The sequence below is a fragment of the Bufo gargarizans genome, chromosome 7, assembly GCF_014858855.1.
Source record: "Bufo gargarizans isolate SCDJY-AF-19 chromosome 7, ASM1485885v1, whole genome shotgun sequence".
Classification (NCBI taxonomy): Eukaryota; Metazoa; Chordata; class Amphibia; order Anura; family Bufonidae; genus Bufo; species Bufo gargarizans.
The window spans coordinates 102,831,711-102,847,594 of NC_058086.1; the positions used below are offsets into that span (position 1 = coordinate 102,831,711).

At 41.3% G+C, this 15,884-nt stretch overlaps 1 protein-coding gene across 2 annotated transcripts in view; it reads right to left on the minus strand.

Moving 5' to 3' along the window:
* The window catches only part of HSD17B7 (hydroxysteroid 17-beta dehydrogenase 7), a 221,178-nt gene that overhangs the window by 93,868 nt on the left and 111,426 nt on the right, over positions 1-15,884 (minus strand). The gene's annotated exons all lie outside the window — the stretch shown is intronic.

The following is a 15,884-nucleotide window of genomic DNA, read 5'->3' on the forward strand; positions in this document are numbered from 1 at the left end:
ATTCATCGTGGGGGCACAGCACCATGGGTATATGCTGGTCCACTACGAGGTTGACACTAAGAAAAAAAAAAAGTGTCTGCTCCACCTACTGTAGGAGGCCTATGCGTTCTACACAGACACTTGTCTAATAAATTTGTACAGGCAGCAGTAGGACAGGGACAATAAAAACAGTTGCAACAAAAAACCAACATGTCCAGAACCCAGGCCAAGAAAAGGCCAAGATCTGTGTCCCCCAATGAACTGAACGAGAAATCCTATTTTCCCTGGGGGAAAGCACCATGGGGCATCCCAAAACAGTCTCAGAGGGTGGAAAGAGAAAAGTCATGCAAACTGTCAATAACACAGCTGCATGCTGCGCTTTATGACCCACACTGGCAATGGCAGAGGCTTTAGAATGGCAGATCTGGCAGATAGAAAAAACTAAGAGGAAAGAACTGAATGTCTGAAATACCACAGATTCTAAACAATAGTGGGGCGTTACCACAAGGAGACCCAGACGGGCAAACCGTTAAATAAGAATCCACAATGCAGGCATCATGGTGGCTCAGTGGTTAGCAACAGTGTCTTGCAGTGCTGGGTTCCTAGGTTTGAGTTAGGGATCGACCGATATTGATTTTTTAGGGCCGATACAGATACCGATAATTTGTGAACTTTCAGGCCGATAGCCGATAATTTATACCGATATTCTGGGAATTTTCATTTTTGAAAAAAAAATAAAAATTCCCACAAATCTGCTGAAAATTAATGTTTATTGTTAATGTGTATTTTTTTTTTTTTTTTTTGTAAATCTTTCTTTTTCATTTACATTTAATATTTTGGTGTTTTTATTATTTTTTTTGTAACTTTTTTTTTTTTAACAAACTTTTAGCCCCCTTAGGGACTAGAACCCTTGTCCTATTCACCCTGATAGAGATCTATCGGGGTGAATAGAAGCTCACACTGTCCCTGCTGCTGTGTGGTTTGTGCACACAGCAGCATGGAGGTTATCATGGCAGCCAGGGCTTCAATAGCGTCCTGGCTGCCATGGTAACCGATCGGAGCCCCAGCATTACACTGCTGGGGCTCCGATCGGAGGAGCAAGGGAGAGGGGATCCTGTGGAGGGGCGCACTGCGACTGGGGTGGGGGGGCCCTATGCGCCACCACTGCCTAATACTGGGGGGGAGGGGGGGGCGCACTGCGCCACCAATGCTTAATACTGGGGGGGCTTGGGGGGGAGGCGCACTGCGCCACCAATGCTTAATACTGGGGGGGGGGCGCACTGCGCCACCAATGTCTGATACTGGGGGGGCTTGGGGGGGGCGCACTGCGCCACCAATGAAGCTTAATCTCGCATTTATTCATATACAGGAGGCGGGAGCTGGCTGCAGGATCACATAGCCGGCTCCCGACCTCTATCAGCTGTAGCTGCGATCCGCGGCACCTGAGGAGTTAACTACCGCAGATCGCAGCTACAGCTCATAGAGGCCGGGAGCCGGCAATGTGATCCTGCAGCTCCCGCCTCCTGTATATGAATGAATGATAGATTAAACTTCATTGGTGGAGCAGTGGCCATAGCTCCTCCCCTCCTCCTGTCCCCTGTCCTTACATTGGTGGCAGCGGCAGGAGCAGCACAGGGGGAGGAGACACTGCTCCTTCTCCCCTGTGCTGCTAAGGGGAACACGGAGAGCGCTGTCAGCAGCGCGATCTGTGTTCCCCATACACTATCGGAATATCGGCAAAATAGATGCCGATAGTGTTCAAAATCCTGAATATCGGCCGATAATATCGGTAAATCCGATAATCGGTCGATCCCTAGTTTGAATCCAACCAAAAAACATCTGCATGGAGTTATATGTTCTTCTAGTGTTTTTGTGGGTCTCCTCACCACTATCCCAAAACATACCGATAAGAAACTTAGATTGTGAGCCCTATTGGGGGACAGCTTGATGCCAATGTCTGTAAAGCAGAGCAGATTCTATGAGGAGGTAAGTTCTAGACTTGACAGCGGCGAAACAATGGATTTCGTATATCTTGACTTCTCCAAAGCATTTGACAATGTACCGCATGAAAGGTTAGTATATAAAATGAGAATGTTCGGACTGGGAGAAAACGTCTGTATGTGGGTAAGTAACTGGCTGAGTGATAGAAAATAGAGGGTGGTTATTAACGGTAAACACTCAGATTGGGTCACTGTCACTAGTGGGGTACTTTAGGGGTCAGTTTTGGGCCCTATTCCAGGGCTCCAGACAAAAGAAATAATAATATTATTATTATTATTAATATCAAGGAGCCAATGGCTCTCAACCTGAAAAATTTAAAATACATATAATTACGGTATAATAATAAAAAAATAAATAAATACATGTCTTATCTAGGGTTGTCATGATACCAAAATTTTGACTTTTTATGGTATCGAAATCAAAAGTATTGCGATACTCCATACCACGTGAAAAAAAATAAAACACCAAAAAAGCTGCATGCATTCCACATTTTATGGAACGTCTGGACCATAATAGAACAGTCCGATCCTAATTTTTGTCGGGACAAGGTGACAAAAAAAAAATTGCAAATTGCACTTTTTTTCTGTTACGGCATTTACCGCATAGGAGATTTTTTTTATATTTTAATACTTTTTCAGGCGTGGCGATATGTCATTTTTTTTATTGTTTATATATTGTATATGTAAAATTGGGCAAGGGAGTGATTTAACACATTCAGGACCTATGACGAGTATACTCGTCATGGAGCACTGCTACTTAGCGCTCCATGACGAGTATACTCGTCATGGCATTAAACGGTCACAGCGCTGAGATCCCGGCTGTTACACACAGCCAGGCAGCTTGGGTCAATGCCGAGCCGTGCTCTACTCTAGGGGTGCATCAGGGGGGCTTCAAATGGGACATGGTGTCCAAACCAAAAAAACACAGTAGCAAAATCTCCTTCCGAAAACCGTATGGCATGCCTTTCCTTCTGCACCCTGCCGTGTGCCCGTACAGCAGTTTATGACCACATATGGGGTGTTTCTGTAAACTACAGAATCAGGGCTATAAAAAATTAGTTTTGTTTGGCTGTTAACCCTTGCTTTGTAACTGGAAAAAAATATATTAAAATGGAAAATCTGCCAAAAAAGTGAAATTTTTAAATTGGATCTCTATTTTCCATTAATTATTGTGGGACACCTAAAGGGTTAACAACGTTTGTAAAATCAGTTTTGAATACCTTGAGGGGTGTAGTTTCTAGAATGGAGTCATTTTGGTGTGGTTTCTATCATGTAAGCTTCACAAAGTGACTTCAGACCTGAACTGGTCCTTAAAAAGTTGGTTTTTGAAAAGCCCTGTAACGTCCCCCAAAAATAAAATGTCATTCCCAAAATGATCCTAACATGAAGAAGACATATGGGAAATGTAAAGCAATTATTTTTGTAGGTATTAATATGTATTACAGAAGAAGAGAAATTGAAACTTGAAAATTTGCAAATTTTTCCCAATTTTTGGCAAATTTTGTATTTTTTTTTTAACAAATAAAAATGATTTATTTTTTTTTACTCCATTTTACCAGTGTGATGAAGCACAATATGTGACGAAAAAAACAATCTCAGAATGGCCTGGATAAGTCAAAGCGTTTTAAAGTTATCACCACATAAAGTGACAATGATCAGATTTGCAAAAAATGGCCTGGTCCTGAAGGTGAAAATGAGCCCGGTCCTTAAGGGGTTAAACAAATATTTTGGCTTTTTTTAATTTTTTTTTTAACTTTTTATTTAATACCCATTTACCCCCTTAGGGGCTAGAACCTGGGATCTTTCATCCCTTGTCCTATTCACCCTGATAGATCTCTATCAGGGTGAATAGGACCTCATACTGTCCCTGCTGCTCTGTGCTTTGTGCACACAGCAGCAGGGAGCTGAGATATGGCAGCCAGGGCTTCAATAGCGTCCTGGCTGCCATGGTAACCGATCGGAACCCCAGGTTTACACTTATGGGGCTCCGATCGGAACCGGAACTGCCACTGCCAGCAATGATAATACTTGGGGGATGGGGTGTTGGGGGGAGTACTGCACCACCAATGATTATAATTTATAATACAAACGCAGGCTGCGGGTGCCGGACATATCCCATACCCGGCACCCAGCCTCTATGACTGCACGCTGCAATCCGCCGCTATTAACCCCTCAGTTCCCTACAACAGAGGGCTCTGGATAGATTGGGGGCTTGGGCAGATTACTGGCAGATGAGGTTTAACACTGACAAATGTGAAGTTATGCACATGGGAAGGAATAATGCAAGTCACCCGTACAACTAAACAGTAAAACACTCGGTAACACTGACATGGAAAAGGATCTAGGAATTTTAGTAAACAGCAAACTAAGCTGTAAAAACCAGTGTCAGGCAGCTGCTGCCAAGGCCAATAAGATAATGCGTTGCATCAAAAGGGGCACAAGCATATGCCTGTGATAAGTACTGTGAATCCTGAAAGATGATCAAAATTAGGGTTATTCACTTTAGAAAAAAAGGGGAGATCTAATTACTATGTATAAATATATCAAGGGTCAGTACAGAGATCTATCCCATCATCTATTTATCCCCAGGACTGTGACAAGGGGACACACGCTGCGTCTGGAGGAAAGAAGGTTTGTACACAAACATAAAAGAGGATTCTTTACGGAAAGAGCAGTGAGACTATGGAACTCTGCCTGTGTGGTGATAGTGAGTACAATAAAGAAACTCAAGAGGGGCCTGGATGTATTTCTGGAGTGTAATAATATTACAGGCTATAGCTAATAGAGAGGGGTCGTTGATCCAGGGAGTTGGCTTCTACCTGTTAAACCTTGCTTTGTTACTGGGAAAAATAGGAGATTTGCCAAAAGATTGAAATTCTGAAATTTAATCTCCATTTGCCAATAACTCTTGTGGAACACCTAAAGGGTTAACAACGTTTGTAAAGTCAGTTTTGAATACCTTGAGGGGTGCAGTTTCTTAGATGGGGTCACTTTTATGGAGTTTCTACTCTAGGGGTGCATCAGGGGGCTTCAAATGGGACATGGTGTCAAAAAAATAAAAAAAATAAAACACCAAACACCACACAGTCCAGCAAAACCCGCCTTCCAAAAACCGTATGGCATTTATTTCCTTCTGCGCCCTGCAGTGCGCCTGTACAGCGGTTTACGACCGCATATGGGGTGTTTCTGTAAACTACAGAATCAGGGCGATAAATATTCTGTTTGGTTTAGATTAAAATGGAAAATCTGCCAAAAAAGTGAAATTTTGAAATTGTATGTCTATTATTCATTAATTCTTGTGGAACACCCAAAGGGTTAACAAAGTTTTAAAAGAAAAAAAAAAAAAAACAGTTTTGAATACCTTGAGGGGTGTCGTTTATAGAATAGGGTAATTTTGGGCGGTTTCTATTATGTAAGCCTCACAAAGTGACTTCAGACCTGAACTGGTCCTTAAAAAGTTGGTTTTTGAAAATTTTTGAAATTTCAAGATTTATTTCTAAACTTCTAAGCCTTGTAACGTCCCCCAAAAATAAAATGTCATTCCCAAAACGATCCATGATAACATGAAGTAGACATATGGGGAATGTAAAGTAATAACTATTTTTGTAGGTATTACTATGTATTATAGAAGTAGAGAAATTGAAACTTGGAAATTTGCTAATTTTGGCAAATTTGGTTTTATTTTTTATAAATAAAAGATATATTTTTTATTTACTCCATTTTACCAGTGTCATGAAGTAGAATATGTGACGAAAAAACAATCTCAGAATGGCCTGGATAAGTCAAAGCGTTTTAAAATTTATCACTACTTAAAGTGACACTGGTCAGATTTGCAAAAAATGGCCTGGTCCTTAAGGTGAAATAAGACTGTGTCCTTAAGGAGTCGAAATAGAAAATCTGCCAAAAAAGTGAAATTCTGAAATTTCATCTACATTTTCCTTTAATTCTTGTGGAACACCAAAAGGGTTAACAAAGTTTGTAAAATCAGTTTTGAATACCTTGAGGGTTGTAGTTTCTAAAATGGGGCCATTTATGGGTGGTTTCTATTATGCAAGTCTCACAAAGTGACTTCAGACCTAAAATGGTCCTTAACCATCCCAGGACCGCCGCATGCAGGATTGCGTCCCAGGAACCAAAAAGGTAAACCAGTGGATCTACAGCCTGCCAGCGGCGATCATTTGCTGGCAGGCTGTAGATGCGATTTTTAACCCCTGAAAGGTATATCAGACGCCGTTTTCTTAACAGCGTCTGATATACCTGCTCCTCTGGTGGTCCCTTTTGCTTGGATCGACCACCAGAGGACACAGGCAGGTCTGTAATAAGTAGCACCAAGCACCACACTACACTACCCCCCCGTCACTTATTAACCCCTGATCACCCCCCTGTCATTGATCACCCCCCCTGTAAGGCTCCATTCAGACATCCGTATGCGTTTTGCGGATCCGTGGATCTGCAAAACACGGACACCAGCAATGTGCTTTCCTCATTTTGCGGATCCGCACATTGCCAGAACTATATAGAAAATGCCTTTTCATGTCCACAATTGCGGACAAGAATAGGACATGTTCTATAGGCTCTACAAAAAACGCAGTGTTCGCTTGTGCTCACACTTGCGTTCAGTCCGCCCCACCGCAGTGACAGAATATTTTTTTTCTGATCACTGCGGCGCTATAAAGATCACTTTTGAGGGGCATAGCGAGTTCATAGATTTTTTTTTTGGCACAAGTTAGCGGAAATTTTTTAGTTTTTTCTCACAAAGTCTCATATTCCACTTACTTGACAAAAAATAAAATCTCACATGAACTCACCATACCCCTCAAGGAATCCAGATGCATAAAAATCTTGTAATTTATATTCCAGACTTCTTCTCATGCTTTAGGGCCCCTTAAATGCCAGGGCAGTATAAATATCCAATAAGTGACCCCATTTTGGAAAGAAGACACCCCAAGGTATTCCGTGAGGGGCATGGAGAGTTCCTAGAATATTATTTCACAAGTTAGCGGTAAAATTAATTTGGGTGGTAAGTTGTATAACCGAGCAATAAACCGTGAAAGTAGTGTAGTGCAGAATTGTAAAAAGTGGTCTGGTCATTAAGGGGGTTTAAGCTGGGGGGCTGAAGTGGTTAAAAAGTGGATTTGGAAATTTTCTGAAAAATTTTAGGATTTGGTTTCAAACTTCTAAGCCTTCTAACGTCCCAAAAAAAAGAAAATGTCATTTACAAAATGATCCAAACATGAAGTAGACATGGGAAAAATAAAGTAATGACTATTTTAGGAGGGATCACTATCTGTTTTAAAAGCAGAGAAATTGAAATCTTGAAAATTGCTTATTTTTCCAAATTTTGGGTAAATTTTGTATTTTTTTTAATAAAAAAAAACAAAATATTTTGACTCAAATTACCATTGTCATGAAGCCAAATATGTGACGAGAAAACAATCTCGGAATGGCTTGGATAAGCAAAAGTGTTTTGAAGTTATCACCACATAAAGTGACATATCGCCAGGAACAGATGGCATACACCCCCAGTATCCTAAAAGGATTCAGTATTCTCATAGCCAGACCCTTATTTCTGATATTTAAGGACTCTATACTCACAGGGAGTGTTCCACAGGATTGGCGCATAGCAAATGTGGTACCAATATTCAAAAAGAGCCCAAAAACAGAGCCCAGAAACTATAGGCCAGTAAGTGTAACATCTGTCGTGGGTAAACTGTATGTTTTCTAAGAGGTGCTATCTGGGAGTACCTCAATGAAAATAAGCAAGTAATGCCATATCAGCATGGCTTCATGAGGGATCTGTCATGTCAAACTAATTTAATCAGTTTCTATGAGGAGGTACGTTTTAGACTTGACAGCGGCAAATCAATGGATTTTGTATATCTGGACTTCTCCAAAGCATTTGACACTGTACCGCATAAAAGGTTATGACAATGATTGGACTGGGAGAAAATGTCTGTATGTGGTTAAGTCACTGGCTCAGTGATAGAAAACAGAGGGTGGTTATTAACCCCTTAAGGACTCAACCCTATTTCACCTCAAGGACCAGGCCATTTTTTGCAAATCTGACCAGTGTCACTTTAAGTGCTGATAACTTTAAAACGCTTTGACTTATCCAGGCCGTTCTGAGATTGTTTTTTCGTCACATATTGTACTTCATGACACTGGTAAAAAGTAAAAATAAAAATTTGTAATATATATATATATACACACACACCAAACTTCCAAGTTTCAATTTCTCTACTTCTATAATACATAGTAATACCTCCAAAAATAGTTATTACTTTACATTCCCCATATGTCTACTTCATGTTTGGATCATTTTGGGAATTATATTAAATTTTTAGGGGATGCTACAAGGCTTAGAAGTTTAGCCTTGCATAGTAAAGTATCAATTTTCGCAGATGACACTAAACTGTGTAAAGTAATTTACACTGATGAGGACAGTATACTACTACAGAGGGATCTGGATAGACTGGAGGCTTGGGCAGATAAGTGGCAGATGGGGTTTAACACTGATAAATGTAAAGTCATGCACATGGGAAGGAAAAATGCAAGTCAACCCTACATACTAAATGGTAAAACACTCGGTAACACTGACATGGATAAGGATCTAGGAATTTTAATAAACAGCAAACTAAGCTGCAAAAACCAGTGTCAGGCAGCTGCTGCCAAGGCCAACAAGATAATGGATTGCATCAGAAGGGGCATAGATTCCCGTGATAAGAACATAGTCCTACCACTTTACAAATCGCTAGTCAGACCACACATGGAGTACTGTGTACAGTTCTGGGCTCCTGTAAACAAGGCAGACATAGCAGAGCTGGAGAAGGTCCAGAGGAGGGCAACTAAAGTAATAACTGGAATGGGGCAACTACAGTACCCTGAAAGATTATCAAAATTAGGGTTATTCACTTTAGAAAAAAGACGACTGAGGGGAGATCTAATTAATATGTATAAATATATCAAGGGTCAGTACAGAGATCTATCCCATCAGCTATTTATCCCCAGGACTGTGACTGTGACGAGGGGACATCCTCTGCGTCTGGAGGAAAGAAGGTTTGTACACAAACATAGAAAAGGATTCTTTACGGTAAGAGCAGTGAGAATATGGAACTCTCTGCCTGAGGAGGTGGTGATGGTGAGTACAATAAAGGAATTCAAGAGGGGCCTGGACGTATTTCTGGAGCTTAATAATATTACAGGCTATAGCTACTAGAGAGGGGTCTTCCTCTGGATCAACTTGCGGGATAACAGGCCGAACTGGATGGACAAATGTCTTTTTCCGGCCTTATGTACTATGTTACTATGTTAGAAGCAAATCTTGAAATTTTTTCAGAAATGTTCAAAAACCCAATTTGAAGGTACCAGTTCAGGTCTGAAGTCACTTTGCGAGGCTTATATAATAGAAACCAAAAATGACCCCATTCTAGAAACTACACCCCTTAAGGTATTCAAAACTGATTTTACAAACTTTGTTAACCCTTTAGGTGTTCCACAAGTCTTATTGGCAAAAGGAGATACAATTTCAAAATTTCACTTTAGTCAGATTTTACATTTAATTTTTTTTCCAGTTATAAAGCAAGGGTTAACAGCCAAACCAAACTCAATATTTATGGCCCTGAATCTGTAGTTTACAGAAACACCCCATATGTGGTCGTAAACAGCTGTACGGGCACACGGCAGGGCGCAGAAGGAAAGGAATGCCATACCATGTCCCATTTGAAGCCCTCCCTGATGCACCCCTAGAGTAGAAACTCCCAAAAAGTGGCCCCATTTTAGAAACTACTGTATAGGGTGGCAGTATTGTTGGTACTAGTTTAGGGTACATATGATTTTTGGTTGCTCTATTACACTTTTTGTGAGGCAAGATAACAAGCTGTTTTGGTTTTTTGTTATTTACAACATTCATCTGACAGGTTAGATCATGTGGTATTTTTATAGACCAGATTGTCAAGGATGCGGCGATACCTAATATGTATATTTTTTTTTATTAAAGTTTTTATTTAAGTTTTACACAAGCAAAAAAAAAAAAAAAAAAAAAAAATCATGTTTTAGTGTTTCTATAGTCTGATAGCCATAATTTTTTCAGTTTTTGAGCGATTACCTTTGGGTAGGGTATAATTTTTGCGGGATGAGATGACTGTTTTATTGCCACTATTTTGGGGTGCATATGACTCTTTGATCGCTTGCTATTACACTTTTTGTGGTTTATTTAGCAGAGTTTTTATTTTTATGGTGTTCATCTGAGAGGTTAGGTCATGTGATATTTTTTATAGAGCCGGTCGATACGAACGCGGCGATACCAAATATATAGATCTTTTTTATTTATGTAAGTTTTACACAATAACAGCTTTTAAAAAAAATGTTTTATATAGTGTCTCCATATTCTGAGCCATAGTTTTTTTTTTTTGTTTTTTTTTGGCGATTGTCTCAGGCAGGGGCTCATTTTTTGCGGGATGAGGCGACTGTTAGATTGGTACTATTTTGGTGGGCAAACTCCTTTTTGATCGCTTGCTGTTGTACTTTTTGTGATGTAAGGTGACAAAAAAAAAAAAAAAAAAAAGGTTTATTTAGCACAGTTTTTTATTTTTTACGGTGTTCATCTGAGGGGTTAAGTCATGTGATATGTTTTTAGAGCCGGTCAATACGGACGCGGCGATACCCAATATGTTTACTCCCCCCCTTATATATTTTTTTACTTTATTTGGGGAAAATTACGCTTTTGTTTATTTTTACTTGAAACTTTTAATTTCTTGGGGGGGGGGGGACTTTATTTTTTCAACTTTTTTTTTCACTTAATTTTTTTGGCCCACTTTGGGACTTGAACTTTTGGGGGTATATTCCTTTACAATGCATTCCCATACTTCTTTATTGGAATGCATTGGCTGTATGAGTAATACTGTGTGTATTACTCATACAGCTGGATCTCACAGGCTCTTCACCGGAAGGCAGCGCTCTGCCTTACATGCCATCAGCACCTCCGCCGCATCTGAACTGACCTGCAGTTTGCGGATGATACGAAACTGTAAAGTAACACGGAAGAGGACAGTATACTGCTGCAGATGGCTCTGGATAGATTGGAGACTAGGGCAGAGAAGTGGCAGATGAGGTTTAACACTGACAAATGTAAGTTTATGCACAAGGGAAGGAATAATGCAAGTCACCCATACATACTACATAGTAAAACACTGGGTAATACTGACATGGAAAAGGACCTAGGAATTTTAGTGAACAGCAAACTTGCTGTAGAAACCAGTGTCAGGCAGCTGCTGCCAAGGCCAATAAGATAATGGTTTGCATCAAATGGGGCATAGATGCCAGTGATGAGAACCACTTTACAAATCATTAGTCAGACCACACATGGACTACTGTGTACAGTTCTGGGCTCCTATGAATAAGGCAGACATAGCAGAGCTAGACAGGGTTCAGAGGAGGGCAACTAAAGTAATAACTGAAATGGGTGGACTACAGTACCCTGAAAGATTATCAAAGTTAGGGTTATTCACTTTATAAAAAATGATGACTGAGGGGAGATCTACTTACTGTATACAGTTGCAAGAAAAAGTATGTGAACCCTTTGGAATGATATGGATTTCTGCACAAATTGGTCATAAAATGTGATCTGATCTTCATCTAAGTCACAACAATAGACAATCACAGTCTGCTTAAACTAATAAACACACAAAGAATTAGATGTTACCATGTTTTTATTGAACACCATGTAAACATTCACAGTGCAGGTGGAAAAAGTATGTGAACCCTTGGATTTAATAACTGGTTGAACCTCCTTTGGCAGAAATAACTTCAAACAAATGTTTCCTGTAGTTGCAGATCAGATGAGCCCAACGGTCAGGAGTAATTCTTGACCATTCCTCTTTACAGAACTGTTTCAGTTCAGCAATATTCTTGGGATGTCTGCTGTGAATCGCTTCCTTGAGGTCATGCCACAGCATCTCAAATCGGGTTGAGGTCAGGACTCTGACTGGGCCCCTCCAGAAGGCGTATTTTCTGCTGTTTAAGCCATTCTGTTGTTATTTACTTCTATGCTTTGGGTTGTTGTACTGTTGCAACACCAATCTTCTGTTGAGCTTCAGCTGGTGGACAGATGGCCTTAAGTTCTCCTGCAAAATGTCTTGATAAATTTGGGAATTCATTTTTCCTTTGATGTTAGCAATCCGTCCAGGCCCTGACGCAGCAACGCAGCCACAAACCATGATGCCCCCACCACCATACTTCATAGTTGGGATGAGGTTTTGATGTTTGTGTGCTGTGCCTCTTTCTCCACACATAGTGTTGTGCGTTTCTTCCAAACAACTCAACTCAACTTTGGTTTCATCTGTCCACAGAATATTTTGCCAGAACTGCTATGGAACAACCAGGTGCTCTTGTGCAAACTGTAAACGTGCAGCAATGTTTGTTTTGGACAGCAGTGGCTTCCTCTGTGGTATCGTCCCATGAAATCCATTCTTGTTTAGTGTTTTACGTATCATAGATTCGCTAACAGGGATGTTAGCATATGCCAGAGACTTTTGTAAGTCTTTAGCTGACACGCTAGGATTCTTCTTCACCTCACTGAGCAGTCTGCGCTGTGCTCTTGCGGTCATCTTTACAGGACGGCCACTCCTAGGGAGAGTAGCAGCAGTGCTAAACTTTCTCAATTTATACACAATTTGTCTTACCGTGGACTGATAAACAGCAAGGCTTTTGGAGATACTTTTATAACCCTTTCCAGCTTTATGCAAGTCAACAATTCTTAATCGTAGGTCTTCTGAGAGCTCTTTTGTGCGAGGCATCATTCACATCTGGCAATGCTTCTTGTAAAAAGCAAACCCAGAACTGGGGTGTTTTTTTTTTTTTTTCTATAGGGCAGGGCAGCTGTAACAAACACGTCCAAACTCATCTCATTGATTGGACTCTAGTTGGCTGACACCTCATTCCAACTAGCTCTTGAAGAGGTCATTAGTCTATGGCAGTGATGGAGAACCTTTTAGAAACAGGGTGCCCAAACTGCAACCCAAAACCCAGTTATTTATCAGAAAGTGCCAACAAGGCAATGTAACCCGAATACTACAGTCCAATCTAGTATTTCTTCTGTGTACTTTATCATTTAGATATAATAGCCAGCCTACATTCAATGCACTGCCTGTGCGGTTCATAGTGTGCCCATCGCTGCCTGAGCTGTTCATAGATATATATATATATATATATATATATATATATATATATAATAAATCTATAGCCTGAGGAGGTGGTGATGGCGAGTTCACTAAAAGAGTTCAAGAGAGGCTTGATGAATTTCTGGAGTGTAATAAAATTACAAGTTATAGCAACTAGCGAGGGGTCGTTGATCCAGGGAGTTATTCCGATTGCCTTCTACCTCACAGGTAAGGAATCTTTTTCCACTTAAGTGAGGAAAATTGGCTTCTACCTCCGTTTTTTTTTCCTTCCTCTGGATCAACTTGCAGGATAACAGGCCGAACAGGATGGACAGATGTCTTTTTCAGCCTTATAAACTATGTTACATTTGTGCTAAATGCCAGACACTCTATATAAGGCCGTAAAACGGAACGGCACAAGCAGAAGAACTGCAGGGCCATATCCGATAACACATCCAATCGTGGGAAAAACCACTCAAACAGAAATGTAGGTACCCAGCGCACAAATACCTGCGTACCCATATCAGGTACAATGTCCAGTAATGAGTTCTGCTGTGACTAGTGCTCACATGTATACCCTGCCAGTGAGCCAAGTAAACTGCCATGCCTGGCTCTTGCAAGTCTATAAAAAGAAAACAGAGGGTAACAACAGAATTACAGTACTCCTCCTATCAGGAAGGTAATATGGCTGCTAGTAGTACAACTTAAAGTAGTTGTCCGGGACTAAACTTCACCTCAATATGGTTCCCTGTCAGCTGTCTAAACTAATTCAAAGTGCCCTGCGTGAGGTGTTCTCTGGGGAATTAAAGTAGATGCATGATGTAAGGGATCTCCTGGCACCATGACCGGGTACCTCCGTCGATAGATGCTCCTAGTGCTTCCCTAGGACTCCAAGCACTCCACTTGACACCATACACACTACAGACCCCACGAACCGCGAAGCTTGGTTGAGGTCTCACCGTCTCCTACCCGCCCTGGACCTATGACAGGGCTCCAGGCTCCAGTGGGTGAACCTCTCCTACATCCAGAGAGCAGGAACAGCTCTTACAAGAACTAGTAGTTATGCCAGGGGAGTATAGCAAATCTTCAGCATATTGCAATCCCCCAGTGTCGATCAGTTACCCAAACACCAGCCTTAACTTGGTAAAGGGTAAAACAGGAACTCTTTATTTGGACACACAAGCATTGATTTAAACACATCTTCCAACAAGGTTACCACCCACAGGGTTTTGTAAAAATCGGCAATCACATGCATTTACAGTATTGAAACTTTCCCACCAATTGTACACAAAATCCCCTTCCCTCTGTCTGTAACTCAATCAACAAAATACAATGAGCATTGTCCAAGACGCAATTAACTAACACTGGCATTGTCGAAGACGCAATCAACAAAATACAATTACCAAACGCAATTGGCTAACTTAATCACTCACAGACAGAAAACACACATTTTTCCCAAAACACAGAAAACACCTCGAAACCCCACATATCCCCATAATGTATACATCCATGGATAGCTCTGATCTGGGTGAACAACATATCCAAAAATCACCCAGATCCGAGCAGGGGTTCCCGAATTCCTTGGAAGTCACATTTCGCCGGCCGCAAGCATGGCTTTCCTGCCCAAAACAGTTCCACAGATTTAAGCTGTGCGGCCGGTCTGTCTTCTCCTTCAAAGTTAGTATATGGGCCATAATCCTGAGGCAAGAGGCTGGCAAACAGGCCCCTCCAAAACCCAGTGGCGAGGTTGGTTTTGTCACACACAAGTATCTGTGTGGGAGGATCAACTTGGAGTACTGGGTCGAACCAGCAAAGTTTCAGAGGTGTAGTTGGCATGGCTTGTGGGGGCATGGATATCTTTGAGCATAAGATAGCAACACACTGGGCCATGGGTGTCTCGTTGCTGTATCTCAAACACCCACAAACTGGAAGTTCAGCAAGTAAACAGAGGTGAGTAGCAGAATTTCGGAAGTTGGACAGAAGTGTTAAAATGCTACAAAAGGTACAGCAGTCAGTTCATTGAGCTATGTGAACAAGGGTATGCAACTATTCTAGATTAGTTTAGGTAACAGACAACCTCTAACTGCATAGTCAGATAATCTTGTAGCAATGGCACAATTACCCTGCTTAATGAAAGGGGGGGGGGGGGGGGGTCCTGGGCAGATCTTAACAGCAAAGGCTTTCCTGATGCAGCAGCTAGCAATGACAAAAATATACCACCTTATGAAGGGTGCAATGTGGGTGTCTGGTGCAGACCAGAACTGCGTAGGTTTGAAAGCAATCTAGCATTAGTATGGAAAATCCTCCTAATGCCCAAAAACTAGCCTACCAAACTAAAACTGCACTGTACCACCAAGCGGATGTCACTGCTGTTGCTGCTATAGCTTACTGCAGGAGCTGGAGGTGATCTGGGAGATGATCTAAATTCCCCAGGAGGAAGCCATTGCCAGAAGAGAAATGGAGGGTGATCAAACTGAAAACTGCGCTAGCGTTGGACTGCAGTAGGCACTAGACCTCCCGAGAGTCAATGAGTGGAGAAAGTGCCTCAGGAAAAGCCAGGGAAGCCAAACAGAAGTCATTGTTGGAATATCTGTAAACCAATCATGTCAAGATTTTAAGAGGTTACAACCTTGGAATGGGTATAAATAAAGGGCCTAGGACACTCCCAATTTGGGATCCTGGCAGAGTTTTAACCTGTATGCTGACTTCTGTCATTTTCCTCAGTCTACGTCATTCACCTTGAACACGT